The sequence below is a fragment of the Phyllobates terribilis genome, unplaced genomic scaffold (genome assembly GCF_046119375.1).
Source record: "Phyllobates terribilis strain yellow unplaced genomic scaffold, ASM4611937v1 Scaffold_63__1_contigs__length_7903474, whole genome shotgun sequence".
In the NCBI taxonomy this organism is placed as follows: domain Eukaryota; kingdom Metazoa; phylum Chordata; class Amphibia; order Anura; family Dendrobatidae; genus Phyllobates; species Phyllobates terribilis.
Genome location: NW_027362823.1, coordinates 7387074 through 7414652, shown reverse-complemented (window position 1 = coordinate 7414652; position 27579 = coordinate 7387074). Strand labels below are relative to the sequence as shown.

Genomic DNA, 27579 nt, shown 5'->3' with positions numbered 1-27579 from the left:
TGGTTATCGCTTCTCGGCCTTTTGGCTAAGATCAAGTGTAGTATCTGTTCTTATCAGTTTAATATCTGATACGTCCCCTATCTGGGGACCATATATTAAATGGATTTTTAGAACAGGGAGATGAAAAAAGAGCTTGCTCTGTCCACTCCACGCATTGACCTGGTATTGCAGTATCTCCAGGACCGGTGCACCCCTTCTTTAATGCAGTTTCTAAAATCAGAAAGAATTGAATTCAATGTTTTTTGTTCATTTTGCTTGTTTGTCGGATTTTGGGATGGACTCTTTGGCTTTGCTTTTCTTCTCCTCATTGGATTTTTCATGTTCAAAGTTGCAGAAGCCAGATTACAAGCTCATTTTGGTTCAACTTCAGCAACTGTGCATTGCATTGCCATGTAATGTGATGCAATGCTATCTTTCTAGCTCTCCCTTTTTACTTCCTTTTGGATAAACAGACATATTAGGCAAGCATTTTGGAGCTTTCACCTAAATAACTACAGGTGGTGAGATAAGCTGCACAATATAATTGACCTTTCAGTATATTGTTGCACACACACCATCTATTTAGCAAATGCCCTTGTTATCAACAGCAGCCTTTTAAACTCACCTGAGCTAACAGGTATGTGCGCTGGTTACTCTGCTGCGCTTAAAATTTCTTTTTTGGTTTGCTACAATGCCTTTTCTGAAACGTTGTCTCCTTCTGCTGGAACGCTGACTTCTTTCATTTAATGCCTGCAGACTATAAAAGAGAACCCAACCCAAAAAGTTTGGTTGATTAGTCTGTGGCATTCTGTTAAACTGTTGCTTATGGCGGTCTCTGTGAGCTTCTCAGCGACATTCAGCCAGCCAGGTATCCTGCCTGCAGTAGATGGAATGTGGCAATGGAACGCTGGCTGCGCGTGTCATAATAGGCTCTGAGCCTTTATATACCTGTGCACAGCAGCAGCCACCTTCAGTCTGCTGCTGGACAGCAAGCAGCAGCAGCAGCAGGAGAGGTATGTAATCAGGAGCCCTCCTGCTAAGGGTAGACAGCTGCTCGTTCCACCCCACCCCCCGCCTTAATTGGTTCTCCTCCCTTCCAACGGTGTTGAGGCGGGTGGGAACAGCAGGGGGTGAAGGTGCTGTGTTTAAAGAGGTGGAGTTATGCAGATCTAAAACGCGTGGATTGCAGCAGCAGCAAGCCGAAAAGTGCAGGCATGTAAGGGATCTAGAGGTTGACAACATGTCTTCTTAACGGGAGTCCAGGAGCTCATCTCCACAAATGGACTTTTCAGGATCCTTGGGTGGCTCCGTAGTTTGAAACCAATTCTGGTTATCGCTTCTCGGCCTTTTGGCTAAGATCAAGTGTAGTATCTGTTCTTATCAGTTTAATATCTGATACGTCCCCTATCTGGGGACCATATATTAAATGGATTTTTAGAACAGGGAGATGGAAAAAGAGCTTGCTCTGTCCACTCCACGCATTGACCTGGTATTGCAGTATCTCCAGGACCGGTGCACCCCTTCTTTAATGCAGTTTCTAAAATCAGAAAGAATTGAATTCAATGTTTTTTGTTCATTTTGCTTGTTTGTCGGATTTTGGGATGGACTCTTTGGCTTTGCTTTTCTTCTCCTCATTGGATTTTTCATGTTCAAAGTTGCAGAAGCCAGATTACAAGCTCATTTTGGTTCAACTTCAGCAACTGTGCATTGCATTGCCATGTAATGTGATGCAATGCTATCTTTCTAGCTCTCCCTTTTTACTTCCTTTTGGATAAACAGACATATTAGGCAAGCATTTTGGAGCTTTCACCTAAATAACTACAGGTGGTGAGATAAGCTGCACAATATAATTGACCTTTCAGTATATTGTTGCACACACACCATCTATTTAGCAAATGCCCTTGTTACCAACAGCAGCCTTTTAAACTCACCTGAGCTAACAGGTATGTGCGCTGGTTACTCTGCTGCGCTTAAAATTTCTTTTTTGGTTTGCTACAATGCCTTTTCTGAAACGTTGTCTCCTTCTGCTGGAACACTGACTTCTTTCATTTAATGCCTGCAGACTATAAAAGAGAACCCAACCCAAAAAGTTTGGTTGATTAGTCTGTGGCATTCTGTTAAACTGTTGCTTATGGCGGTCTCTGTGAGCTTCTCAGCGACATTCAGCCAGCCAGGTATCCTGCCTGCAGTAGATGGAATGTGGCAATGGAACGCTGGCTGCGCGTGTCATAATAGGCTCTGAGCCTTTATATACCTATGCACAGCAGCAGCCACCTTCAGTCTGCTGCTGGACAGCCAGCAGCAGCTGCAGCAGGAGAGGTATGTAATCAGGAGCCCTCCTGCTAAGGGTAGACAGCTGCTCGTTCCACCCCACCCCCCGCCTTAATTGGTTCTCCTCCCTTCCAACGGTGTTGAGGCGGGTGGGAACAGCAGGGGGTGAAGGTGCTGTGTTTAAAGAGGTGGAGTTATGCAGATCTAAAACGCGTGGATTGCAGCAGCAGCAAGCCGAAAAGTGCAGGCATGTAAGGGATCTAGAGGTTGACAACATGTCTTCTTAACGGGAGTCCAGGAGCTCATCTCCACAAATGGACTTTTCAGGATCCTTGGGTGGCTCCGTAGTTTGAAACCAATTCTGGTTATCGCTTCTCGGCCTTTTGGCTAAGATCAAGTGTAGTATCTGTTCTTATCAGTTTAATATCTGATACGTCCCCTATCTGGGGACCATATATTAAATGGATTTTTAGAACAGGGAGATGGAAAAAGAGCTTGCTCTGTCCACTCCACGCATTGACCTGGTATTGCAGTATCTCCAGGACCGGTGCACCCCTTCTTTAATGCAGTTTCTAAAATCAGAAAGAATTGAATTCAATGTTTTTTGTTCATTTTGCTTGTTTGTCGGATTTTGGGATGGACTCTTTGGCTTTGCTTTTCTTCTCCTCATTGGATTTTTCATGTTCAAAGTTGCAGAAGCCAGATTACAAGCTCATTTTGGTTCAACTTCAGCAACTGTGCATTGCATTGCCATGTAATGTGATGCAATGCTATCTTTCTAGCTCTCCCTTTTTACTTCCTTTTGGATAAACAGACATATTAGGCAAGCATTTTGGAGCTTTCACCTAAATAACTACAGGTGGTGAGATAAGCTGCACAATATAATTGACCTTTCAGTATATTGTTGCACACACCATCTATTTAGCAAATGCCCTTGTTATCAACAGCAGCCTTTTAAACTCACCTGAGCTAACAGGTATGTGCGCTGGTTACTCTGCTGCGCTTAAAATTTCTTTTTTGGTTTGCTACAATGCCTTTTCTGAAACGTTGTCTCCTTCTGCTGGAACACTGACTTCTTTCATTTAATGCCTGCAGACTATAAAAGAGAACCCAACCCAAAAAGTTTGGTTGATTAGTCTGTGGCATTCTGTTAAACTGTTGCTTATGGCGGTCTCTGTGAGCTTCTCAGCGACATTCAGCCAGCCAGGTATCCTGCCTGCAGTAGATGGAATGTGGCAATGGAACGCTGGCTGCGCGTGTCATAATAGGCTCCGAGCCTTTATATACCTGTGCACAGCAGCAGCCACCTTCAGTCTGCTGCTGGACAGCCAGCAGCAGCAGCAGCAGGAGAGGTATGTAATCAGGAGCCCTCCTGCTAAGGGTAGACAGCTGCTCGTTCCACCCCACCCCCCGCCTTAATTGGTTCTCCTCCCTTCCAACGGTGTTGAGGCGGGTGGGAACAGCAGGGGGTGAAGGTGCTGTGTTTAAAGAGGTGGAGTTATGCAGATCTAAAACGCGTGGATTGCAGCAGCAGCAAGCCGAAAAGTGCAGGCATGTAAGGGATCTAGAGGTTGACAACATGTCTTCTTAACGGGAGTCCAGGAGCTCATCTCCACAAATGGACTTTTCAGGATCCTTGGGTGGCTCCGTAGTTTGAAACCAATTCTGGTTATCGCTTCTCGGCCTTTTGGCTAAGATCAAGTGTAGTATCTGTTCTTATCAGTTTAATATCTGATACGTCCCCTATCTGGGGACCATATATTAAATGGATTTTTAGAACAGGGAGATGGAAAAAGAGCTTGCTCTGTCCACTCCACGCATTGACCTGGTATTGCAGTATCTCCAGGACCGGTGCACCCCTTCTTTAATGCAGTTTCTAAAATCAGAAAGAATTGAATTCAATGTTTTTTGTTCATTTTGCTTGTTTGTCGGATTTTGGGATGGACTCTTTGGCTTTGCTTTTCTTCTCCTCATTGGATTTTTCATGTTCAAAGTTGCAGAAGCCAGATTACAAGCTCATTTTGGTTCAACTTCAGCAACTGTGCATTGCATTGCCATGTAATGTGATGCAATGCTATCTTTCTAGCTCTCCCTTTTTACTTCCTTTTGGATAAACAGACATATTAGGCAAGCATTTTGGAGCTTTCACCTAAATAACTACAGGTGGTGAGATAAGCTGCACAATATAATTGACCTTTCAGTATATTGTTGCACACACACCATCTATTTAGCAAATGCCCTTGTTACCAACAGCAGCCTTTTAAACTCACCTGAGCTAACAGGTATGTGCGCTGGTTACTCTGCTGCGCTTAAAATTTCTTTTTTGGTTTGCTACAATGCCTTTTCTGAAACGTTGTCTCCTTCTGCTGGAACACTGACTTCTTTCATTTAATGCCTGCAGACTATAAAAGAGAACCCAACCCAAAAAGTTTGGTTGATTAGTCTGTGGCATTCTGTTAAACTGTTGCTTATGGCGGTCTCTGTGAGCTTCTCAGCGACATTCAGCCAGCCAGGTATCCTGCCTGCAGTAGATGGAATGTGGCAATGGAACGCTGGCTGCGCGTGTCATAATAGGCTCTGAGCCTTTATATACCTGTGCACAGCAGCAGCCACCTTCAGTCTGCTGCTGGACAGCCAGCAGCAGCAGCAGCAGGAGAGGTATGTAATCAGGAGCCCTCCTGCTAAGGGTAGACAGCTGCTCGTTCCACCCCACCCCCCGCCTTAATTGGTTCTCCTCCCTTCCAACGGTGTTGAGGCGGGTGGGAACAGCAGGGGGTGAAGGTGCTGTGTTTAAAGAGGTGGAGTTATGCAGATCTAAAACGCGTGGATTGCAGCAGCAGCAAGCCGAAAAGTGCAGGCATGTAAGGGATCTAGAGGTTGACAACATGTCTTCTTAACGGGAGTCCAGGAGCTCATCTCCACAAATGGACTTTTCAGGATCCTTGGGTGGCTCCGTAGTTTGAAACCAATTCTGGTTATCGCTTCTCGGCCTTTTGGCTAAGATCAAGTGTAGTATCTGTTCTTATCAGTTTAATATCTGATACGTCCCCTATCTGGGGACCATATATTAAATGGATTTTTAGAACAGGGAGATGGAAAAAGAGCTTGCTCTGTCCACTCCACGCATTGACCTGGTATTGCAGTATCTCCAGGACCGGTGCACCCCTTCTTTAATGCAGTTTCTAAAATCAGAAAGAATTGAATTCAATGTTTTTTGTTCATTTTGCTTGTTTGTCGGATTTTGGGATGGACTCTTTGGCTTTGCTTTTCTTCTCCTCATTGGATTTTTCATGTTCAAAGTTGCAGAAGCCAGATTACAAGCTCATTTTGGTTCAACTTCAGCAACTGTGCATTGCATTGCCATGTAATGTGATGCAATGCTATCTTTCTAGCTCTCCCTTTTTACTTCCTTTTGGATAAACAGACATATTAGGCAAGCATTTTGGAGCTTTCACCTAAATAACTACAGGTGGTGAGATAAGCTGCACAATATAATTGACCTTTCAGTATATTGTTGCACACACACCATCTATTTAGCAAATGCCCTTGTTATCAACAGCAGCCTTTTAAACTCACCTGAGCTAACAGGTATGTGCGCTGGTTACTCTGCTGCGCTTAAAATTTCTTTTTTGGTTTGCTACAATGCCTTTTCTGAAACGTTGTCTCCTTCTGCTGGAACACTGACTTCTTTCATTTAATGCCTGCAGACTATAAAAGAGAACCCAACCCAAAAAGTTTGGTTGATTAGTCTGTGGCATTCTGTTAAACTGTTGCTTATGGCGGTCTCTGTGAGCTTCTCAGCGACATTCAGCCAGCCAGGTATCCTGCCTGCAGTAGATGGAATGTGGCAATGGAACGCTGGCTGCGCGTGTCCTAATAGGCTCTGAGCCTTTATATACCTGTGCACAGCAGCAGCCACCTTCAGTCTGCTGCTGGACAGCCAGCAGCAGCAGCAGCAGGAGAATTATGTAATCAGGAGCCCTCCTGCTAAGGGTAGACAGCTGCTCGTTCCACCCCACCCCCCGCCTTAATTGGTTCTCCTCCCTTCCAACGGTGTTGAGGCGGGTGGGAACAGCAGGGGGTGAAGGTGCTGTGTTTAAAGAGGTGGAGTTATGCAGATCTAAAACGCGTGGATTGCAGCAGCAGCAAGCCGAAAAGTGCAGGCATGTAAGGGATCTAGAGGTTGACAACATGTCTTCTTAACGGGAGTCCAGGAGCTCATCTCCACAAATGGACTTTTCAGGATCCTTGGGTGGCTCCGTAGTTTGAAACCAATTCTGGTTATCGCTTCTCGGCCTTTTGGCTAAGATCAAGTGTAGTATCTGTTCTTATCAGTTTAATATCTGATACGTCCCCTATCTGGGGACCATATATTAAATGGATTTTTAGAACAGGGAGATGGAAAAAGAGCTTGCTCTGTCCACTCCACGCATTGACCTGGTATTGCAGTATCTCCAGGACCGGTGCACCCCTTCTTTAATGCAGTTTCTAAAATCAGAAAGAATTGAATTCAATGTTTTTTGTTCATTTTGCTTGTTTGTCGGATTTTGGGATGGACTCTTTGGCTTTGCTTTTCTTCTCCTCATTGGATTTTTCATGTTCAAAGTTGCAGAAGCCAGATTACAAGCTCATTTTGGTTCAACTTCAGCAACTGTGCATTGCATTGCCATGTAATGTGATGCAATGCTATCTTTCTAGCTCTCCCTTTTTACTTCCTTTTGGATAAACAGACATATTAGGCAAGCATTTTGGAGCTTTCACCTAAATAACTACAGGTGGTGAGATAAGCTGCACAATATAATTGACCTTTCAGTATATTGTTGCACACACACCATCTATTTAGCAAATGCCCTTGTTATCAACAGCAGCCTTTTAAACTCACCTGAGCTAACAGGTATGTGCGCTGGTTACTCTGCTGCGCTTAAAATTTCTTTTTTGGTTTGCTACAATGCCTTTTCTGAAACGTTGTCTCCTTCTGCTGGAACACTGACTTCTTTCATTTAATGCCTGCAGACTATAAAAGAGAACCCAACCCAAAAAGTTTGGTTGATTAGTCTGTGGCATTCTGTTAAACTGTTGCTTATGGCGGTCTCTGTGAGCTTCTCAGCGACATTCAGCCAGCCAGGTATCCTGCCTGCAGTAGATGGAATGTGGCAATGGAACGCTGGCTGCGCGTGTCATAATAGGCTCTGAGCCTTTATATACCTGTGCACAGCAGCAGCCACCTTCAGTCTGCTGCTGGACAGCCAGCAGCAGCAGCAGGAGAGGTATGTAATCAGGAGCCCTCCTGCTAAGGGTAGACAGCTGCTCGTTCCACCCCACCCCCCGCCTTAATTGGTTCTCCTCCCTTCCAACGGTGTTGAGGCGGGTGGGAACAGCAGGGGGTGAAGGTGCTGTGTTTAAAGAGGTGGAGTTATGCAGATCTAAAACGCGTGGATTGCAGCAGCAGCAAGCCGAAAAGTGCAGGCATGTAAGGGATCTAGAGGTTGACAACATGTCTTCTTAACGGGAGTCCAGGAGCTCATCTCCACAAATGGACTTTTCAGGATCCTTGGGTGGCTCCGTAGTTTGAAACCAATTCTGGTTATCGCTTCTCGGCCTTTTGGCTAAGATCAAGTGTAGTATCTGTTCTTATCAGTTTAATATCTGATACGTCCCCTATCTGGGGACCATATATTAAATGGATTTTTAGAACAGGGCGATGGAAAAAGAGCTTGCTCTGTCCACTCCACGCATTGACCTGGTATTGCAGTATCTCCAGGACCGGTGCACCCCTTCTTTAATGCAGTTTCTAAAATCAGAAAGAATTGAATTCAATGTTTTTTGTTCATTTTGCTTGTTTGTCGGATTTTGGGATGGACTCTTTGGCTTTGCTTTTCTTCTCCTCATTGGATTTTTCATGTTCAAAGTTGCAGAAGCCAGATTACAAGCTCATTTTGGTTCAACTTCAGCAACTGTGCATTGCATTGCCATGTAATGTGATGCAATGCTATCTTTCTAGCTCTCCCTTTTTACTTCCTTTTGGATAAACAGACATATTAGGCAAGCATTTTGGAGCTTTCACCTAAATAACTACAGGTGGTGAGATAAGCTGCACAATATAATTGACCTTTCAGTATATTGTTGCACACACACCATCTATTTAGCAAATGCCCTTGTTATCAACAGCAGCCTTTTAAACTCACCTGAGCTAACAGGTATGTGCGCTGGTTACTCTGCTGCGCTTAAAATTTCTTTTTTGGTTTGCTACAATGCCTTTTCTGAAACGTTGTCTCCTTCTGCTGGAACACTGACTTCTTTCATTTAATGCCTGCAGACTATAAAAGAGAACCCAACCCAAAAAGTTTGGTTGATTAGTCTGTGGCATTCTGTTAAACTGTTGCTTATGGCGGTCTCTGTGAGCTTCTCAGCGACATTCAGCCAGCCAGGTATCCTGCCTGCAGTAGATGGAATGTGGCAATGGAACGCTGGCTGCGCGTGTCATAATAGGCTCTGAGCCTTTATATACCTGTGCACAGCAGCAGCCACCTTCAGTCTGCTGCTGGACAGCCAGCAGCAGCAGCAGCAGGAGAGGTATGTAATCAGGAGCCCTCCTGCTAAGGGTAGACAGCTGCTCGTTCCACCCCACCCCCCGCCTTAATTGGTTCTCCTCCCTTCCAACGGTGTTGAGGCGGGTGGGAACAGCAGGGGGTGAAGGTGCTGTGTTTAAAGAGGTGGAGTTATGCAGATCTAAAACGCGTGGATTGCAGCAGCAGCAAGCCGAAAAGTGCAGGCATGTAAGGGATCTAGAGGTTGACAACATGTCTTCTTAACGGGAGTCCAGGAGCTCATCTCCACAAATGGACTTTTCAGGATCCTTGGGTGGCTCCGTAGTTTGAAACCAATTCTGGTTATCGCTTCTCGGCCTTTTGGCTAAGATCAAGTGTAGTATCTGTTCTTATCAGTTTAATATCTGATACGTCCCCTATCTGGGGACCATATATTAAATGGATTTTTAGAACAGGGAGATGGAAAAAGAGCTTGCTCTGTCCACTCCACGCATTGACCTGGTATTGCAGTATCTCCAGGACCGGTGCACCCCTTCTTTAATGCAGTTTCTAAAATCAGAAAGAATTGAATTCAATGTTTTTTGTTCATTTTGCTTGTTTGTCGGATTTTGGGATGGACTCTTTGGCTTTGCTTTTCTTCTCCTCATTGGATTTTTCATGTTCAAAGTTGCAGAAGCCAGATTACAAGCTCATTTTGGTTCAACTTCAGCAACTGTGCATTGCATTGCCATGTAATGTGATGCAATGCTATCTTTCTAGCTCTCCCTTTTTACTTCCTTTTGGATAAACAGACATATTAGGCAAGCATTTTGGAGCTTTCACCTAAATAACTACAGGTGGTGAGATAAGCTGCACAATATAATTGACCTTTCAGTATATTGTTGCACACACACCATCTATTTAGCAAATGCCCTTGTTATCAACAGCAGCCTTTTAAACTCACCTGAGCTAACAGGTATGTGCGCTGGTTACTCTGCTGCGCTTAAAATTTCTTTTTTGGTTTGCTACAATGCCTTTTCTGAAACGTTGTCTCCTTCTGCTGGAACACTGACTTCTTTCATTTAATGCCTGCAGACTATAAAAGAGAACCCAACCCAAAAAGTTTGGTTGATTAGTCTGTGGCATTCTGTTAAACTGTTGCTTATGGCGGTCTCTGTGAGCTTCTCAGCGACATTCAGCCAGCCAGGTATCCTGCCTGCAGTAGATGGAATGTGGCAATGGAACGCTGGCTGCGCGTGTCATAATAGGCTCTGAGCCTTTATATACCTGTGCACAGCAGCAGCCACCTTCAGTCTGCTGCTGGACAGCCAGCAGCAGCAGCAGCAGGAGAGGTATGTAATCAAGAGCCCTCCTGCTAAGGGTAGACAGCTGCTCGTTCCACCCCACCCCCCGCCTTAATTGGTTCTCCTCCCTTCCAACGGTGTTGAGGCGGGTGGGAACAGCAGGGGGTGAAGGTGCTGTGTTTAAAGAGGTGGAGTTATGCAGATCTAAAACGCGTGGATTGCAGCAGCAGCAAGCCGAAAAGTGCAGGCATGTAAGGGATCTAGAGGTTGACAACATGTCTTCTTAACGGGAGTCCAGGAGCTCATCTCCACAAATGGACTTTTCAGGATCCTTGGGTGGCTCCGTAGTTTGAAACCAATTCTGGTTATCGCTTCTCGGCCTTTTGGCTAAGATCAAGTGTAGTATCTGTTCTTATCAGTTTAATATCTGATACGTCCCCTATCTGGGGACCATATATTAAATGGATTTTTAGAACAGGGAGATGGAAAAAGAGCTTGCTCTGTCCACTCCACGCATTGACCTGGTATTGCAGTATCTCCAGGACCGGTGCACCCCTTCTTTAATGCAGTTTCTAAAATCAGAAAGAATTGAATTCAATGTTTTTTGTTCATTTTGCTTGTTTGTCGGATTTTGGGATGGACTCTTTGGCTTTGCTTTTCTTCTCCTCATTGGATTTTTCATGTTCAAAGTTGCAGAAGCCAGATTACAAGCTCATTTTGGTTCAACTTCAGCAACTGTGCATTGCATTGCCATGTAATGTGATGCAATGCTATCTTTCTAGCTCTCCCTTTTTACTTCCTTTTGGATAAACAGACATATTAGGCAAGCATTTTGGAGCTTTCACCTAAATAACTACAGGTGGTGAGATAAGCTGCACAATATAATTGACCTTTCAGTATATTGTTGCACACACACCATCTATTTAGCAAATGCCCTTGTTATCAACAGCAGCCTTTTAAACTCACCTGAGCTAACAGGTATGTGCGCTGGTTACTCTGCTGCGCTTAAAATTTCTTTTTTGGTTTGCTACAATGCCTTTTCTGAAACGTTGTCTCCTTCTGCTGGAACACTGACTTCTTTCATTTAATGCCTGCAGACTATAAAAGAGAACCCAACCCAAAAAGTTTGGTTGATTAGTCTGTGGCATTCTGTTAAACTGTTGCTTATGGCGGTCTCTGTGAGCTTCTCAGCGACATTCAGCCAGCCAGGTATCCTGCCTGCAGTAGATGGAATGTGGCAATGGAACGCTGGCTGCGCGTGTCATAATAGGCTCTGAGCCTTTATATACCTGTGCACAGCAGCAGCCACCTTCAGTCTGCTGCTGGACAGCCAGCAGCAGCAGCAGCAGGAGAGGTATGTAATCAGGAGCCCTCCTGCTAAGGGTAGACAGCTGCTCGTTCCACCCCACCCCCCGCCTTAATTGGTTCTCCTCCCTTCCAACGGTGTTGAGGCGGGTGGGAACAGCAGGGGGTGAAGGTGCTGTGTTTAAAGAGGTGGAGTTATGCAGATCTAAAACGCGTGGATTGCAGCAGCAGCAAGCCGAAAAGTGCAGGCATGTAAGGGATCTAGAGGTTGACAACATGTCTTCTTAACGGGAGTCCAGGAGCTCATCTCCACAAATGGACTTTTCAGGATCCTTGGGTGGCTCCGTAGTTTGAAACCAATTCTGGTTATTGCTTCTCGGCCTTTTGGCTAAGATCAAGTGTAGTATCTGTTCTTATCAGTTTAATATCTGATACGTCCCCTATCTGGGGACCATATATTAAATGGATTTTTAGAACAGGGAGATGGAAAAAGAGCTTGCTCTGTCCACTCCACGCATTGACCTGGTATTGCAGTATCTCCAGGACCGGTGCACCCCTTCTTTAATGCAGTTTCTAAAATCAGAAAGAATTGAATTCAATGTTTTTTGTTCATTTTGCTTGTTTGTCGGATTTTGGGATGGACTCTTTGGCTTTGCTTTTCTTCTCCTCATTGGATTTTTCATGTTCAAAGTTGCAGAAGCCAGATTACAAGCTCATTTTGGTTCAACTTCAGCAACTGTGCATTGCATTGCCATGTAATGTGATGCAATGCTATCTTTCTAGCTCTCCCTTTTTACTTCCTTTTGGATAAACAGACATATTAGGCAAGCATTTTGGAGCTTTCACCTAAATAACTACAGGTGGTGAGATAAGCTGCACAATATAATTGACCTTTCAGTATATTGTTGCACACACACCATCTATTTAGCAAATGCCCTTGTTATCAACAGCAGCCTTTTAAACTCACCTGAGCTAACAGGTATGTGCGCTGGTTACTCTGCTGCGCTTAAAATTTCTTTTTTGGTTTGCTACAATGCCTTTTCTGAAACGTTGTCTCCTTCTGCTGGAACACTGACTTCTTTCATTTAATGCCTGCAGACTATAAAAGAGAACCCAACCCAAAAAGTTTGGTTGATTAGTCTGTGGCATTCTGTTAAACTGTTGCTTATGGCGGTCTCTGTGAGCTTCTCAGCGACATTCAGCCAGCCAGGTATCCTGCCTGCAGTAGATGGAATGTGGCAATGGAACGCTGGCTGCGCGTGTCATAATAGGCTCTGAGCCTTTATATACCTGTGCACAGCAGCAGCCACCTTCAGTCTGCTGCTGGACAGCCAGCAGCAGCAGCAGCAGGAGAGGTATGTAATCAGGAGCCCTCCTGCTAAGGGTAGACAGCTGCTCGTTCCACCCCACCCCCCGCCTTAATTGGTTCTCCTCCCTTCCAACGGTGTTGAGGCGGGTGGGAACAGCAGGGGGTGAAGGTGCTGTGTTTAAAGAGGTGGAGTTATGCAGATCTAAAACGCGTGGATTGCAGCAGAAGCAAGCCGAAAAGTGCAGGCATGTAAGGGATCTAGAGGTTGACAACATGTCTTCTTAACGGGAGTCCAGGAGCTCATCTCCACAAATGGACTTTTCAGGATCCTTGGGTGGCTCCGTAGTTTGAAACCAATTCTGGTTATCGCTTCTCGGCCTTTTGGCTAAGATCAAGTGTAGTATCTGTTCTTATCAGTTTAATATCTGATACGTCCCCTATCTGGGGACCATATATTAAATGGATTTTTAGAACAGGGAGATGGAAAAAGAGCTTGCTCTGTCCACTCCACGCATTGACCTGGTATTGCAGTATCTCCAGGACCGGTGCACCCCTTCTTTAATGCAGTTTCTAAAATCAGAAAGAATTGAATTCAATGTTTTTTGTTCATTTTGCTTGTTTGTCGGATTTTGGGATGGACTCTTTGGCTTTGCTTTTCTTCTCCTCATTGGATTTTTCATGTTCAAAGTTGCAGAAGCCAGATTACAAGCTCATTTTGGTTCAACTTCAGCAACTGTGCATTGCATTGCCATGTAATGTGATGCAATGCTATCTTTCTAGCTCTCCCTTTTTACTTCCTTTTGGATAAACAGACATATTAGGCAAGCATTTTGGAGCTTTCACCTAAATAACTACAGGTGGTGAGATAAGCTGCACAATATAATTGACCTTTCAGTATATTGTTGCACACACACCATCTATTTAGCAAATGCCCTTGTTATCAACAGCAGCCTTTTAAACTCACCTGAGCTAACAGGTATGTGCGCTGGTTACTCTGCTGCGCTTAAAATTTCTTTTTTGGTTTGCTACAATGCCTTTTCTGAAACGTTGTCTCCTTCTGCTGGAACACTGACTTCTTTCATTTAATGCCTGCAGACTATAAAAGAGAACCCAACCCAAAAAGTTTGGTTGATTAGTCTGTGGCATTCTGTTAAACTGTTGCTTATGGCGGTCTCTGTGAGCTTCTCAGCGACATTCAGCCAGCCAGGTATCCTGCCTGCAGTAGATGGAATGTGGCAATGGAACGCTGGCTGCGCGTGTCATAATAGGCTCTGAGCCTTTATATACCTGTGCACAGCAGCAGCCACCTTCAGTCTGCTGCTGGACAGCCAGCAGCAGCAGCAGCAGGAGAGGTATGTAATCAGGAGCCCTCCTGCTAAGGGTAGACAGCTGCTCGTTCCACCCCACCCCCCGCCTTAATTGGTTCTCCTCCCTTCCAACGGTGTTGAGGCGGGTGGGAACAGCAGGGGGTGAAGGTGCTGTGTTTAAAGAGGTGGAGTTATGCAGATCTAAAACGCGTGGATTGCAGCAGCAGCAAGCCGAAAAGTGCAGGCATGTAAGGGATCTAGAGGTTGACAACATGTCTTCTTAACGGGAGTCCAGGAGCTCATCTCCACAAATGGACTTTTCAGGATCCTTGGGTGGCTCCGTAGTTTGAAACCAATTCTGGTTATCGCTTCTCGGCCTTTTGGCTAAGATCAAGTGTAGTATCTGTTCTTATCAGTTTAATATCTGATACGTCCCCTATCTGGGGACCATATATTAAATGGATTTTTAGAACAGGGAGATGGAAAAAGAGCTTGCTCTGTCCACTCCACGCATTGACCTGGTATTGCAGTATCTCCAGGACCGGTGCACCCCTTCTTTAATGCAGTTTCTAAAATCAGAAAGAATTGAATTCAATGTTTTTTGTTCATTTTGCTTGTTTGTCGGATTTTGGGATGGACTCTTTGGCTTTGCTTTTCTTCTCCTCATTGGATTTTTCATGTTCAAAGTTGCAGAAGCCAGATTACAAGCTCATTTTGGTTCAACTTCAGCAACTGTGCATTGCATTGCCATGTAATGTGATGCAATGCTATCTTTCTAGCTCTCCCTTTTTACTTCCTTTTGGATAAACAGACATATTAGGCAAGCATTTTGGAGCTTTCACCTAAATAACTACAGGTGGTGAGATAAGCTGCACAATATAATTGACCTTTCAGTATATTGTTGCACACACACCATCTATTTAGCAAATGCCCTTGTTATCAACAGCAGCCTTTTAAACTCACCTGAGCTAACAGGTATGTGCGCTGGTTACTCTGCTGCGCTTAAAATTTCTTTTTTGGTTTGCTACAATGCCTTTTCTGAAACGTTGTCTCCTTCTGCTGGAACACTGACTTCTTTCATTTAATGCCTGCAGACTATAAAAGAGAACCCAACCCAAAAAGTTTGGTTGATTAGTCTGTGGCATTCTGTTAAACTGTTGCTTATGGCGGTCTCTGTGAGCTTCTCAGCGACATTCAGCCAGCCAGGTATCCTGCCTGCAGTAGATGGAATGTGGCAATGGAACGCTGGCTGCGCGTGTCATAATAGGCTCTGAGCCTTTATATACCTGTGCACAGCAGCAGCCACCTTCAGTCTGCTGCTGGACAGCCAGCAGCAGCAGCAGCAGGAGAGGTATGTAATCAGGAGCCCTCCTGCTAAGGGTAGACAGCTGCTCGTTCCACCCCACCCCCCGCCTTAATTGGTTCTCCTCCCTTCCAACGGTGTTGAGGCGGGTGGGAACAGCAGGGGGTGAAGGTGCTGTGTTTAAAGAGGTGGAGTTATGCAGATCTAAAACGCGTGGATTGCAGCAGCAGCAAGCCGAAAAGTGCAGGCATGTAAGGGATCTAGAGGTTGACAACATGTCTTCTTAACGGGAGTCCAGGAGCTCATCTCCACAAATGGACTTTTCAGGATCCTTGGGTGGCTCCGTAGTTTGAAACCAATTCTGGTTATCGCTTCTCGGCCTTTTGGCTAAGATCAAGTGTAGTATCTGTTCTTATCAGTTTAATATCTGATACGTCCCCTATCTGGGGACCATATATTAAATGGATTTTTAGAACAGGGAGATGGAAAAAGAGCTTGCTCTGTCCACTCCACGCATTGACCTGGTATTGCAGTATCTCCAGGACCGGTGCACCCCTTCTTTAATGCAGTTTCTAAAATCAGAAAGAATTGAATTCAATGTTTTTTGTTCATTTTGCTTGTTTGTCGGATTTTGGGATGGACTCTTTGGCTTTGCTTTTCTTCTCCTCATTGGATTTTTCATGTTCAAAGTTGCAGAAGCCAGATTACAAGCTCATTTTGGTTCAACTTCAGCAACTGTGCATTGCATTGCCATGTAATGTGATGCAATGCTATCTTTCTAGCTCTCCCTTTTTACTTCCTTTTGGATAAACAGACATATTAGGCAAGCATTTTGGAGCTTTCACCTAAATAACTACAGGTGGTGAGATAAGCTGCACAATATAATTGACCTTTCAGTATATTGTTGCACACACACCATCTATTTAGCAAATGCCCTTGTTATCAACAGCAGCCTTTTAAACTCACCTGAGCTAACAGGTATGTGCGCTGGTTACTCTGCTGCGCTTAAAATTTCTTTTTTGGTTTGCTACAATGCCTTTTCTGAAACGTTGTCTCCTTCTGCTGGAACACTGACTTCTTTCATTTAATGCCTGCAGACTATAAAAGAGAACCCAACCCAAAAAGTTTGGTTGATTAGTCTGTGGCATTCTGTTAAACTGTTGCTTATGGCGGTCTCTGTGAGCTTCTCAGCGACATTCAGCCAGCCAGGTATCCTGCCTGCAGTAGATGGAATGTGGCAATGGAACGCTGGCTGCGCGTGTCATAATAGGCTCTGAGCCTTTATATACCTGTGCACAGCAGCAGCCACCTTCAGTCTGCTGCTGGACAGCCAGCAGCAGCAGCAGCAGGAGAGGTATGTAATCAGGAGCCCTCCTGCTAAGGGTAGACAGCTGCTCGTTCCACCCCACCCCCCGCCTTAATTGGTTCTCCTCCCTTCCAACGGTGTTGAGGCGGGTGGGAACAGCAGGGGGTGAAGGTGCTGTGTTTAAAGAGGTGGAGTTATGCAGATCTAAAACGCGTGGATTGCAGCAGCAGCAAGCCGAAAAGTGCAGGCATGTAAGGGATCTAGAGGTTGACAACATGTCTTCTTAACGGGAGTCCAGGAGCTCATCTCCACAAATGGACTTTTCAGGATCCTTGGGTGGCTCCGTAGTTTGAAACCAATTCTGGTTATCGCTTCTCGGCCTTTTGGCTAAGATCAAGTGTAGTATCTGTTCTTATCAGTTTAATATCTGATACGTCCCCTATCTGGGGACCATATATTAAATGGATTTTTAGAACAGGGAGATGGAAAAAGAGCTTGCTCTGTCCACTCCACGCATTGACCTGGTATTGCAGTATCTCCAGGACCGGTGCACCCCTTCTTTAATGCAGTTTCTAAAATCAGAAAGAATTGAATTCAATGTTTTTTGTTCATTTTGCTTGTTTGTCGGATTTTGGGATGGACTCTTTGGCTTTGCTTTTCTTCTCCTCATTGGATTTTTCATGTTCAAAGTTGCAGAAGCCAGATTACAAGCTCATTTTGGTTCAACTTCAGCAACTGTGCATTGCATTGCCATGTAATGTGATGCAATGCTATCTTTCTAGCTCTCCCTTTTTACTTCCTTTTGGATAAACAGACATATTAGGCAAGCATTTTGGAGCTTTCACCTAAATAACTACAGGTGGTGAGATAAGCTGCACAATATAATTGACCTTTCAGTATATTGTTGCACACACACCATCTATTTAGCAAATGCCCTTGTTATCAACAGCAGCCTTTTAAACTCACCTGAGCTAACAGGTATGTGCGCTGGTTACTCTGCTGCGCTTAAAATTTCTTTTTTGGTTTGCTACAATGCCTTTTCTGAAACGTTGTCTCCTTCTGCTGGAACACTGACTTCTTTCATTTAATGCCTGCAGACTATAAAAGAGAACCCAACCCAAAAAGTTTGGTTGATTAGTCTGTGGCATTCTGTTAAACTGTTGCTTATGGCGGTCTCTGTGAGCTTCTCAGCGACATTCAGCCAGCCAGGTATCCTGCCTGCAGTAGATGGAATGTGGCAATGGAACGCTGGCTGCGCGTGTCATAATAGGCTCTGAGCCTTTATATACCTGTGCACAGCAGCAGCCACCTTCAGTCTGCTGCTGGACAGCCAGCAGCAGCAGCAGCAGGAGAGGTATGTAATCAGGAGCCCTCCTGCTAAGGGTAGACAGCTGCTCGTTCCACCCCACCCCCCGCCTTAATTGGTTCTCCTCCCTTCCAACGGTGTTGAGGCGGGTGGGAACAGCAGGGGGTGAAGGTGCTGTGTTTAAAGAGGTGGAGTTATGCAGATCTAAAACGCGTGGATTGCAGCAGCAGCAAGCCGAAAAGTGCAGGCATGTAAGGGATCTAGAGGTTGACAACATGTCTTCTTAACGGGAGTCCAGGAGCTCATCTCCACAAATGGACTTTTCAGGATCCTTGGGTGGCTCCGTAGTTTGAAACCAATTCTGGTTATCGCTTCTCGGCCTTTTGGCTAAGATCAAGTGTAGTATCTGTTCTTATCAGTTTAATATCTGATACGTCCCCTATCTGGGGACCATATATTAAATGGATTTTTAGAACAGGGAGATGGAAAAAGAGCTTGCTCTGTCCACTCCACGCATTGACCTGGTATTGCAGTATCTCCAGGACCGGTGCACCCCTTCTTTAATGCAGTTTCTAAAATCAGAAAGAATTGAATTCAATGTTTTTTGTTCATTTTGCTTGTTTGTCGGATTTTGGGATGGACTCTTTGGCTTTGCTTTTCTTCTCCTCATTGGATTTTTCATGTTCAAAGTTGCAGAAGCCAGATTACAAGCTCATTTTGGTTCAACTTCAGCAACTGTGCATTGCATTGCCATGTAATGTGATGCAATGCTATCTTTCCAGCTCTCCCTTTTTACTTCCTTTTGGATAAACAGACATATTAGGCAAGCATTTTGGAGCTTTCACCTAAATAACTACAGGTGGTGAGATAAGCTGCACAATATAATTGACCTTTCAGTATATTGTTGCACACACACCATCTATTTAGCAAATGCCCTTGTTATCAACAGCAGCCTTTTAAACTCACCTGAGCTAACAGGTATGTGCGCTGGTTACTCTGCTGCGCTTAAAATTTCTTTTTTGGTTTGCTACAATGCCTTTTCTGAAACGTTGTCTCCTTCTGCTGGAACACTGACTTCTTTCATTTAATGCCTGCAGACTATAAAAGAGAACCCAACCCAAAAAGTTTGGTTGATTAGTCTGTGGCATTCTGTTAAACTGTTGCTTATGGCGGTCTCTGTGAGCTTCTCAGCGACATTCAGCCAGCCAGGTATCCTGCCTGCAGTAGATGGAATGTGGCAATGGAACGCTGGCTGCGCGTGTCATAATAGGCTCTGAGCCTTTATATACCTGTGCACAGCAGCAGCCACCTTCAGTCTGCTGCTGGACAGCCAGCAGCAGCAGCAGCAGGAGAGGTATGTAATCAGGAGCCCTCCTGCTAAGGGTAGACAGCTGCTCGTTCCACCCCACCCCCCGCCTTAATTGGTTCTCCTCCCTTCCAACGGTGTTGAGGCGGGTGGGAACAGCAGGGGGTGAAGGTGCTGTGTTTAAAGAGGTGGAGTTATGCAGATCTAAAACGCGTGGATTGCAGCAGCAGCAAGCCGAAAAGTGCAGGCATGTAAGGGATCTAGAGGTTGACAACATGTCTTCTTAACGGGAGTCCAGGAGCTCATCTCCACAAATGGACTTTTCAGGATCCTTGGGTGGCTCCGTAGTTTGAAACCAATTCTGGTTATCGCTTCTCGGCCTTTTGGCTAAGATCAAGTGTAGTATCTGTTCTTATCAGTTTAATATCTGATACGTCCCCTATCTGGGGACCATATATTAAATGGATTTTTAGAACAGGGAGATGGAAAAAGAGCTTGCTCTGTCCACTCCACGCATTGACCTGGTATTGCAGTATCTCCAGGACCGGTGCACCCCTTCTTTAATGCAGTTTCTAAAATCAGAAAGAATTGAATTCAATGTTTTTTGTTCATTTTGCTTGTTTGTCGGATTTTGGGATGGACTCTTTGGCTTTGCTTTTCTTCTCCTCATTGGATTTTTCATGTTCAAAGTTGCAGAAGCCAGATTACAAGCTCATTTTGGTTCAACTTCAGCAACTGTGCATTGCATTGCCATGTAATGTGATGCAATGCTATCTTTCTAGCTCTCCCTTTTTACTTCCTTTTGGATAAACAGACATATTAGGCAAGCATTTTGGAGCTTTCACCTAAATAACTACAGGTGGTGAGATAAGCTGCACAATATAATTGACCTTTCAGTATATTGTTGCACACACACCATCTATTTAGCAAATGCCCTTGTTATCAACAGCAGCCTTTTAAACTCACCTGAGCTAACAGGTATGTGCGCTGGTTACTCTGCTGCGCTTAAAATTTCTTTTTTGGTTTGCTACAATGCCTTTTCTGAAACGTTGTCTCCTTCTGCTGGAACACTGACTTCTTTCATTTAATGCCTGCAGACTATAAAAGAGAACCCAACCCAAAAAGTTTGGTTGATTAGTCTGTGGCATTCTGTTAAACTGTTGCTTATGGCGGTCTCTGTGAGCTTCTCAGCGACATTCAGCCAGCCAGGTATCCTGCCTGCAGTAGATGGAATGTGGCAATGGAACGCTGGCTGCGCGTGTCATAATAGGCTCTGAGCCTTTATATACCTGTGCACAGCAGCAGCCACCTTCAGTCTGCTGCTGGACAGCCAGCAGCAGCAGCAGCAGGAGAGGTATGTAATCAGGAGCCCTCCTGCTAAGGGTAGACAGCTGCTCGTTCCACCCCACCCCCCGCCTTAATTGGTTCTCCTCCCTTCCAACGGTGTTGAGGCGGGTGGGAACAGCAGGGGGTGAAGGTGCTGTGTTTAAAGAGGTGGAGTTATGCAGATCTAAAACGCGTGGATTGCAGCAGCAGCAAGCCGAAAAGTGCAGGCATGTAAGGGATCTAGAGGTTGACAACATGTCTTCTTAACGGGAGTCCAGGAGCTCATCTCCACAAATGGACTTTTCAGGATCCTTGGGTGGCTCCGTAGTTTGAAACCAATTCTGGTTATCGCTTCTCGGCCTTTTGGCTAAGATCAAGTGTAGTATAGGCGCTTGTTAGTACGCCAGGTGGCTAATATAGTCATCTGGTGGAAAGCATGGCCCCCCAGGATCGACGCCATTGGGCCGGGGAAGATCGAAAGCCCGAAGTGTGAAGTGCCCCAGGAGTGGTGACCCTGGGGTGCCTTAACTCACTGGGATTGGGAACCCCACTTGAGTTTATGGCACATTTGCACAAGCACTTCAAATTTTCTTTCTTCGCACACACCCTTATTCCGGGCCTTCTGGCCTTAGGATGGGGAATTTTTCAATTCCCGGTCGAAGGTCCGGGCAGTATTATACTGTGAAACCTTCACTATTTATTTAATTTCTTTGTCACTGTGTGTCCACTTATTCACGTGTGTCACGTCCTACTAGGATTTTGTCGGGATGCGGTTCCCTTACGGGTTCCTCTCTTGGCAGGTCTAGGGGGGGAGTGTGTGGCCATCAGGTTCCGCTCCCCCCTGAACCCCCCTGGCTCTCCTCTTTCGGGAGGAGAGCGTTGTTGGCTCCCCTCTTCCGGGAGGGGAGCACAGTCTTTGGCTCCCAGTGCCTTGCTCGGGTGAGAACTCGGGCAGGTGCTGGGGGTAAGATTGGGTCGCCTCTGGCTTCGGCTGGAGGTGGCTTTTTGTCCCTGTTCCTCGCTGTGGCCTTTTGGCTCGGAGGGACGGGGAATGGTTTGGGGGACCCTTCTCCTTTTGGAGAGGGTTTCAAGAAGACCAGCATCCTAGTGCACTTTTTTTGTGGCACTTGTCACTTTTTTAAGCGCACTCGGGTTTTGTACACGAATTCGGGCTTTCACAAAAAAAAAATCTGTTCTTATCAGTTTAATATCTGATACGTCCCCTATCTGGGGACCATATATTAAATGGATTTTTAGAACAGGGAGATGGAAAAAGAGCTTGCTCTGTCCACTCCACGCATTGACCTGGTATTGCAGTATCTCCAGGACCGGTGCACCCCTTCTTTAATGCAGTTTCTAAAATCAGAAAGAATTGAATTCAATGTTTTTTGTTCATTTTGCTTGTTTGTCGGATTTTGGGATGGACTCTTTGGCTTTGCTTTTCTTCTCCTCATTGGATTTTTCATGTTCAAAGTTGCAGAAGCCAGATTACAAGCTCATTTTGGTTCAACTTCAGCAACTGTGCATTGCATTGCCATGTAATGTGATGCAATGCTATCTTTCTAGCTCTCCCTTTTTACTTCCTTTTGGATAAACAGACATATTAGGCAAGCATTTTGGAGCTTTCACCTAAATAACTACAGGTGGTGAGATAAGCTGCACAATATAATTGACCTTTCAGTATATTGTTGCACACACACCATCTATTTAGCAAATGCCCTTGTTATCAACAGAAGCCTTTTAAACTCACCTGAGCTAACAGGTATGTGCGCTGGTTACTCTGCTGCGCTTAAAATTTCTTTTTTGGTTTGCTACAATGCCTTTTCTGAAACGTTGTCTCCTTCTGCTGGAACACTGACTTCTTTCATTTAATGCCTGCAGACTATAAAAGAGAACCCAACCCAAAAAGTTTGGTTGATTAGTCTGTGGCATTCTGTTAAACTGTTGCTTATGGCGGTCTCTGTGAGCTTCTCAGCGACATTCAGCCAGCCAGGTATCCTGCCTGCAGTAGATGGAATGTGGCAATGGAACGCTGGCTGCGCGTGTCATAATAGGCTCTGAGCCTTTATATACCTGTGCACAGCAGCAGCCACCTTCAGTCTGCTGCTGGACAGCCAGCAGCAGCAGCAGCAGGAGAGGTATGTAATCAGGAGCCCTCCTGCTAAGGGTAGACAGCTGCTCGTTCCACCCCACCCCCCGCCTTAATTGGTTCTCCTCCCTTCCAACGGTGTTGAGGCGGGTGGGAACAGCAGGGGGTGAAGGTGCTGTGTTTAAAGAGGTGGAGTTATGCAGATCTAAAACGCGTGGATTGCAGCAGCAGCAAGCCGAAAAGTGCAGGCATGTAAGGGATCTAGAGGTTGACAACATGTCTTCTTAACGGGAGTCCAGGAGCTCATCTCCACAAATGGACTTTTCAGGATCCTTGGGTGGCTCCGTAGTTTGAAACCAATTCTGGTTATCGCTTCTCGGCCTTTTGGCTAAGATCAAGTGTAGTATCTGTTCTTATCAGTTTAATATCTGATACGTCCCCTATCTGGGGACCATATATTAAATGGATTTTTAGAACAGGGAGATGGAAAAAGAGCTTGCTCTGTCCACTCCACGCATTGACCTGGTATTGCAGTATCTCCAGGACCGGTGCACCCCTTCTTTAATGCAGTTTCTAAAATCAGAAAGAATTGAATTCAATGTTTTTTGTTCATTTTGCTTGTTTGTCGGATTTTGGGATGGACTCTTTGGCTTTGCTTTTCTTCTCCTCATTGGATTTTTCATGTTCAAAGTTGCAGAAGCCAGATTACAAGCTCATTTTGGTTCAACTTCAGCAACTGTGCATTGCATTGCCATGTAATGTGATGCAATGCTATCTTTCTAGCTCTCCCTTTTTACTTCCTTTTGGATAAACAGACATATTAGGCAAGCATTTTGGAGCTTTCACCTAAATAACTACAGGTGGTGAGATAAGCTGCACAATATAATTGACCTTTCAGTATATTGTTGCACACACACCATCTATTTAGCAAATGCCCTTGTTATCAACAGCAGCCTTTTAAACTCACCTGAGCTAACAGGTATGTGCGCTGGTTACTCTGCTGCGCTTAAAATTTCTTTTTTGGTTTGCTACAATGCCTTTTCTGAAACGTTGTCTCCTTCTGCTGGAACACTGACTTCTTTCATTTAATGCCTGCAGACTATAAAAGAGAACCCAACCCAAAAAGTTTGGTTGATTAGTCTGTGGCATTCTGTTAAACTGTTGCTTATGGCGGTCTCTGTGAGCTTCTCAGCGACATTCAGCCAGCCAGGTATCCTGCCTGCAGTAGATGGAATGTGGCAATGGAACGCTGGCTGCGCGTGTCATAATAGGCTCTGAGCCTTTATATACCTGTGCACAGCAGCAGCCACCTTCAGTCTGCTGCTGGACAGCCAGCAGCAGCAGCAGCAGGAGAGGTATGTAATCAGGAGCCCTCCTGCTAAGGGTAGACAGCTGCTCGTTCCACCCCACCCCCCGCCTTAATTGGTTCTCCTCCCTTCCAACGGTGTTGAGGCGGGTGGGAACAGCAGGGGGTGAAGGTGCTGTGTTTAAAGAGGTGGAGTTATGCAGATCTAAAACGCGTGGATTGCAGCAGCAGCAAGCCGAAAAGTGCAGGCATGTAAGGGATCTAGAGGTTGACAACATGTCTTCTTAACGGGAGTCCAGGAGCTCATCTCCACAAATGGACTTTTCAGGATCCTTGGGTGGCTCCGTAGTTTGAAACCAATTCTGGTTATCGCTTCTCGGCCTTTTGGCTAAGATCAAGTGTAGTATCTGTTCTTATCAGTTTAATATCTGATACGTCCCCTATCTGGGGACCATATATTAAATGGATTTTTAGAACAGGGAGATGGAAAAAGAGCTTGCTCTGTCCACTCCACGCATTGACCTGGTATTGCAGTATCTCCAGGACCGGTGCACCCCTTCTTTAATGCAGTTTCTAAAATCAGAAAGAATTGAATTCAATGTTTTTTGTTCATTTTGCTTGTTTGTCGGATTTTGGGATGGACTCTTTTGCTTTGCTTTTCTTCTCCTCATTGGATTTTTCATGTTCAAAGTTGCAGAAGCCAGATTACAAGCTCATTTTGGTTCAACTTCAGCAACTGTGCATTGCATTGCCATGTAATGTGATGCAATGCTATCTTTCTAGCTCTCCCTTTTTACTTCCTTTTGGATAAACAGACATATTAGGCAAGCATTTTGGAGCTTTCACCTAAATAACTACAGGTGGTGAGATAAGCTGCACAATATAATTGACCTTTCAGTATATTGTTGCACACACACCATCTATTTAGCAAATGCCCTTGTTATCAACAGAAGCCTTTTAAACTCACCTGAGCTAACAGGTATGTGCGCTGGTTACTCTGCTGCGCTTAAAATTTCTTTTTTGGTTTGCTACAATGCCTTTTCTGAAACGTTGTCTCCTTCTGCTGGAACACTGACTTCTTTCATTTAATGCCTGCAGACTATAAAAGAGAACCCAACCCAAAAAGTTTGGTTGATTAGTCTGTGGCATTCTGTTAAACTGTTGCTTATGGCGGTCTCTGTGAGCTTCTCAGCGACATTCAGCCAGCCAGGTATCCTGCCTGCAGTAGATGGAATGTGGCAATGGAACGCTGGCTGCGCGTGTCATAATAGGCTCTGAGCCTTTATATACCTGTGCACAGCAGCAGCCACCTTCAGTCTGCTGCTGGACAGCCAGCAGCAGCAGCAGCAGGAGAGGTATGTAATCAGGAGCCCTCCTGCTAAGGGTAGACAGCTGCTCGTTCCACCCCACCCCCCGCCTTAATTGGTTCTCCTCCCTTCCAACGGTGTTGAGGCGGGTGGGAACAGCAGGGGGTGAAGGTGCTGTGTTTAAAGAGGTGGAGTTATGCAGATCTAAAACGCGTGGATTGCAGCAGCAGCAAGCCGAAAAGTGCAGGCATGTAAGGGATCTAGAGGTTGACAACATGTCTTCTTAACGGGAGTCCAGGAGCTCATCTCCACAAATGGACTTTTCAGGATCCTTGGGTGGCTCCGTAGTTTGAAACCAATTCTGGTTATCGCTTCTCGGCCTTTTGGCTAAGATCAAGTGTAGTATCTGTTCTTATCAGTTTAATATCTGATACGTCCCCTATCTGGGGACCATATATTAAATGGATTTTTAGAACAGGGAGATGGAAAAAGAGCTTGCTCTGTCCACTCCATGCATTGACCTGGTATTGCAGTATCTCCAGGACCGGTGCACCCCTTCTTTAATGCAGTTTCTAAAATCAGAAAGAATTGAATTCAATGTTTTTTGTTCATTTTGCTTGTTTGTCGGATTTTGGGATGGACTCTTTGGCTTTGCTTTTCTTCTCCTCATTGGATTTTTCATGTTCAAAGTTGCAGAAGCCAGATTACAAGCTCATTTTGGTTCAACTTCAGCAACTGTGCATTGCATTGCCATGTAATGTGATGCAATGCTATCTTTCTAGCTCTCCCTTTTTACTTCCTTTTGGATAAACAGACATATTAGGCAAGCATTTTGGAGCTTTCACCTAAATAACTACAGGTGGTGAGATAAGCTGCACAATATAATTGACCTTTCAGTATATTGTTGCACACACACCATCTATTTAGCAAATGCCCTTGTTATCAACAGCAGCCTTTTAAACTCACCTGAGCTAACAGGTATGTGCGCTGGTTACTCTGCTGCGCTTAAAATTTCTTTTTTGGTTTGCTACAATGCCTTTTCTGAAACGTTGTCTCCTTCTGCTGGAACACTGACTTCTTTCATTTAATGCCTGCAGACTATAAAAGAGAACCCAACCCAAAAAGTTTGGTTGATTAGTCTGTGGCATTCTGTTAAACTGTTGCTTATGGCGGTCTCTGTGAGCTTCTCAGCGACATTCAGCCAGCCAGGTATCCTGCCTGCAGTAGATGGAATGTGGCAATGGAACGCTGGCTGCGCGTGTCATAATAGGCTCTGAGCCTTTATATACCTGTGCACAGCAGCAGCCACCTTCAGTCTGCTGGACAGCCAGCAGCAGCAGCAGCAGGAGAGGTATGTAATCAGGAGCCCTCCTGCTAAGGGTAGACAGCTGCTCGTTCCACCCCACCCCCCGCCTTAATTGGTTCTCCTCCCTTCCAACGGTGTTGAGGCGGGTGGGAACAGCAGGGGGTGAAGGTGCTGTGTTTAAAGAGGTGGAGTTATGCAGATCTAAAACGCGTGGATTGCAGCAGCAGCAAGCCGAAAAGTGCAGGCATGTAAGGGATCTAGAGGTTGACAACATGTCTTCTTAACGGGAGTCCAGGAGCTCATCTCCACAAATGGACTTTTCAGGATCCTTGGGTGGCTCCGTAGTTTGAAACCAATTCTGGTTATCGCTTCTCGGCCTTTTGGCTAAGATCAAGTGTAGTATCTGTTCTTATCAGTTTAATATCTGATACGTCCCCTATCTGGGGACCATATATTAAATGGATTTTTAGAACAGGGAGATGGAAAAAGAGCTTGCTCTGTCCACTCCATGCATTGACCTGGTATTGCAGTATCTCCAGGACCGGTGCACCCCTTCTTTAATGCAGTTTCTAAAATCAGAAAGAATTGAATTCAATGTTTTTTGTTCATTTTGCTTGTTTGTCGGATTTTGGGATGGACTCTTTGGCTTTGCTTTTCTTCTCCTCATTGGATTTTTCATGTTCAAAGTTGCAGAAGCCAGATTACAAGCTCATTTTGGTTCAACTTCAGCAACTGTGCATTGCATTGCCATGTAATGTGATGCAATGCTATCTTTCTAGCTCTCCCTTTTTACTTCCTTTTGGATAAACAGACATATTAGGCAAGCATTTTGGAGCTTTCACCTAAATAACTACAGGTGGTGAGATAAGCTGCACAATATAATTGACCTTTCAGTATATTGTTGCACACACACCATCTATTTAGCAAATGCCCTTGTTATCAACAGCAGCCTTTTAAACTCACCTGAGCTAACAGGTATGTGCGCTGGTTACTCTGCTGCGCTTAAAATTTCTTTTTTGGTT

The 27579-nt window shown here is 45.0% G+C and overlaps 20 non-coding genes and 1 pseudogene across 20 annotated transcripts; all 21 read left to right on the top strand.

Moving 5' to 3' along the window:
- Positions 1 to 5: 5 nt before the first annotated feature.
- Positions 6 to 196, top strand: LOC141193099 (U2 spliceosomal RNA). Its single transcript, XR_012266397.1, has one exon. It is a non-coding gene; the product is annotated as a U2 spliceosomal RNA (small nuclear RNA).
- Positions 197 to 1311: 1115 nt separating this feature from the next.
- On the top strand, positions 1312 to 1502 carry LOC141192833 (U2 spliceosomal RNA). The gene has a single exon (XR_012266138.1). It is a non-coding gene; the product is annotated as a U2 spliceosomal RNA (small nuclear RNA).
- Positions 1503 to 2617: 1115 nt separating this feature from the next.
- Positions 2618 to 2808, top strand: LOC141192832 (U2 spliceosomal RNA). The gene has a single exon (XR_012266137.1). It is a non-coding gene; the product is annotated as a U2 spliceosomal RNA (small nuclear RNA).
- Positions 2809 to 3921: 1113 nt separating this feature from the next.
- LOC141192830 (U2 spliceosomal RNA) lies at positions 3922 to 4112 on the top strand. The gene has a single exon (XR_012266136.1). It is a non-coding gene; the product is annotated as a U2 spliceosomal RNA (small nuclear RNA).
- A 1115-nt stretch (positions 4113 to 5227) lies between these two features.
- LOC141192829 (U2 spliceosomal RNA) lies at positions 5228 to 5418 on the top strand. The gene has a single exon (XR_012266135.1). It is a non-coding gene; the product is annotated as a U2 spliceosomal RNA (small nuclear RNA).
- Positions 5419 to 6533: 1115 nt separating this feature from the next.
- Positions 6534 to 6724, top strand: LOC141192827 (U2 spliceosomal RNA). The gene has a single exon (XR_012266133.1). It is a non-coding gene; the product is annotated as a U2 spliceosomal RNA (small nuclear RNA).
- A 1112-nt stretch (positions 6725 to 7836) lies between these two features.
- Positions 7837 to 8027, top strand: LOC141193089 (U2 spliceosomal RNA). Its single transcript, XR_012266386.1, has one exon. It is a non-coding gene; the product is annotated as a U2 spliceosomal RNA (small nuclear RNA).
- A 1115-nt stretch (positions 8028 to 9142) lies between these two features.
- On the top strand, positions 9143 to 9333 carry LOC141192826 (U2 spliceosomal RNA). The gene has a single exon (XR_012266132.1). It is a non-coding gene; the product is annotated as a U2 spliceosomal RNA (small nuclear RNA).
- A 1115-nt stretch (positions 9334 to 10448) lies between these two features.
- LOC141192825 (U2 spliceosomal RNA) lies at positions 10449 to 10639 on the top strand. The gene has a single exon (XR_012266131.1). It is a non-coding gene; the product is annotated as a U2 spliceosomal RNA (small nuclear RNA).
- A 1115-nt stretch (positions 10640 to 11754) lies between these two features.
- LOC141193032 (U2 spliceosomal RNA) lies at positions 11755 to 11945 on the top strand. The gene has a single exon (XR_012266331.1). It is a non-coding gene; the product is annotated as a U2 spliceosomal RNA (small nuclear RNA).
- Positions 11946 to 13060: 1115 nt separating this feature from the next.
- On the top strand, positions 13061 to 13251 carry LOC141192824 (U2 spliceosomal RNA). The gene has a single exon (XR_012266130.1). It is a non-coding gene; the product is annotated as a U2 spliceosomal RNA (small nuclear RNA).
- Positions 13252 to 14366: 1115 nt separating this feature from the next.
- Positions 14367 to 14557, top strand: LOC141192823 (U2 spliceosomal RNA). Its single transcript, XR_012266129.1, has one exon. It is a non-coding gene; the product is annotated as a U2 spliceosomal RNA (small nuclear RNA).
- A 1115-nt stretch (positions 14558 to 15672) lies between these two features.
- Positions 15673 to 15863, top strand: LOC141192822 (U2 spliceosomal RNA). Its single transcript, XR_012266128.1, has one exon. It is a non-coding gene; the product is annotated as a U2 spliceosomal RNA (small nuclear RNA).
- Positions 15864 to 16978: 1115 nt separating this feature from the next.
- LOC141192821 (U2 spliceosomal RNA) lies at positions 16979 to 17169 on the top strand. The gene has a single exon (XR_012266127.1). It is a non-coding gene; the product is annotated as a U2 spliceosomal RNA (small nuclear RNA).
- A 1115-nt stretch (positions 17170 to 18284) lies between these two features.
- LOC141192820 (U2 spliceosomal RNA) lies at positions 18285 to 18475 on the top strand. The gene has a single exon (XR_012266126.1). It is a non-coding gene; the product is annotated as a U2 spliceosomal RNA (small nuclear RNA).
- A 1115-nt stretch (positions 18476 to 19590) lies between these two features.
- On the top strand, positions 19591 to 19781 carry LOC141192819 (U2 spliceosomal RNA). The gene has a single exon (XR_012266125.1). It is a non-coding gene; the product is annotated as a U2 spliceosomal RNA (small nuclear RNA).
- Positions 19782 to 21714: 1933 nt separating this feature from the next.
- LOC141192568 (U2 spliceosomal RNA) lies at positions 21715 to 21891 on the top strand (annotated as a pseudogene).
- Positions 21892 to 23006: 1115 nt separating this feature from the next.
- Positions 23007 to 23197, top strand: LOC141192818 (U2 spliceosomal RNA). The gene has a single exon (XR_012266124.1). It is a non-coding gene; the product is annotated as a U2 spliceosomal RNA (small nuclear RNA).
- A 1115-nt stretch (positions 23198 to 24312) lies between these two features.
- Positions 24313 to 24503, top strand: LOC141192816 (U2 spliceosomal RNA). The gene has a single exon (XR_012266122.1). It is a non-coding gene; the product is annotated as a U2 spliceosomal RNA (small nuclear RNA).
- Positions 24504 to 25618: 1115 nt separating this feature from the next.
- Positions 25619 to 25809, top strand: LOC141193030 (U2 spliceosomal RNA). Its single transcript, XR_012266329.1, has one exon. It is a non-coding gene; the product is annotated as a U2 spliceosomal RNA (small nuclear RNA).
- A 1112-nt stretch (positions 25810 to 26921) lies between these two features.
- LOC141193029 (U2 spliceosomal RNA) lies at positions 26922 to 27112 on the top strand. The gene has a single exon (XR_012266328.1). It is a non-coding gene; the product is annotated as a U2 spliceosomal RNA (small nuclear RNA).
- Positions 27113 to 27579: the final 467 nt, after the last annotated feature.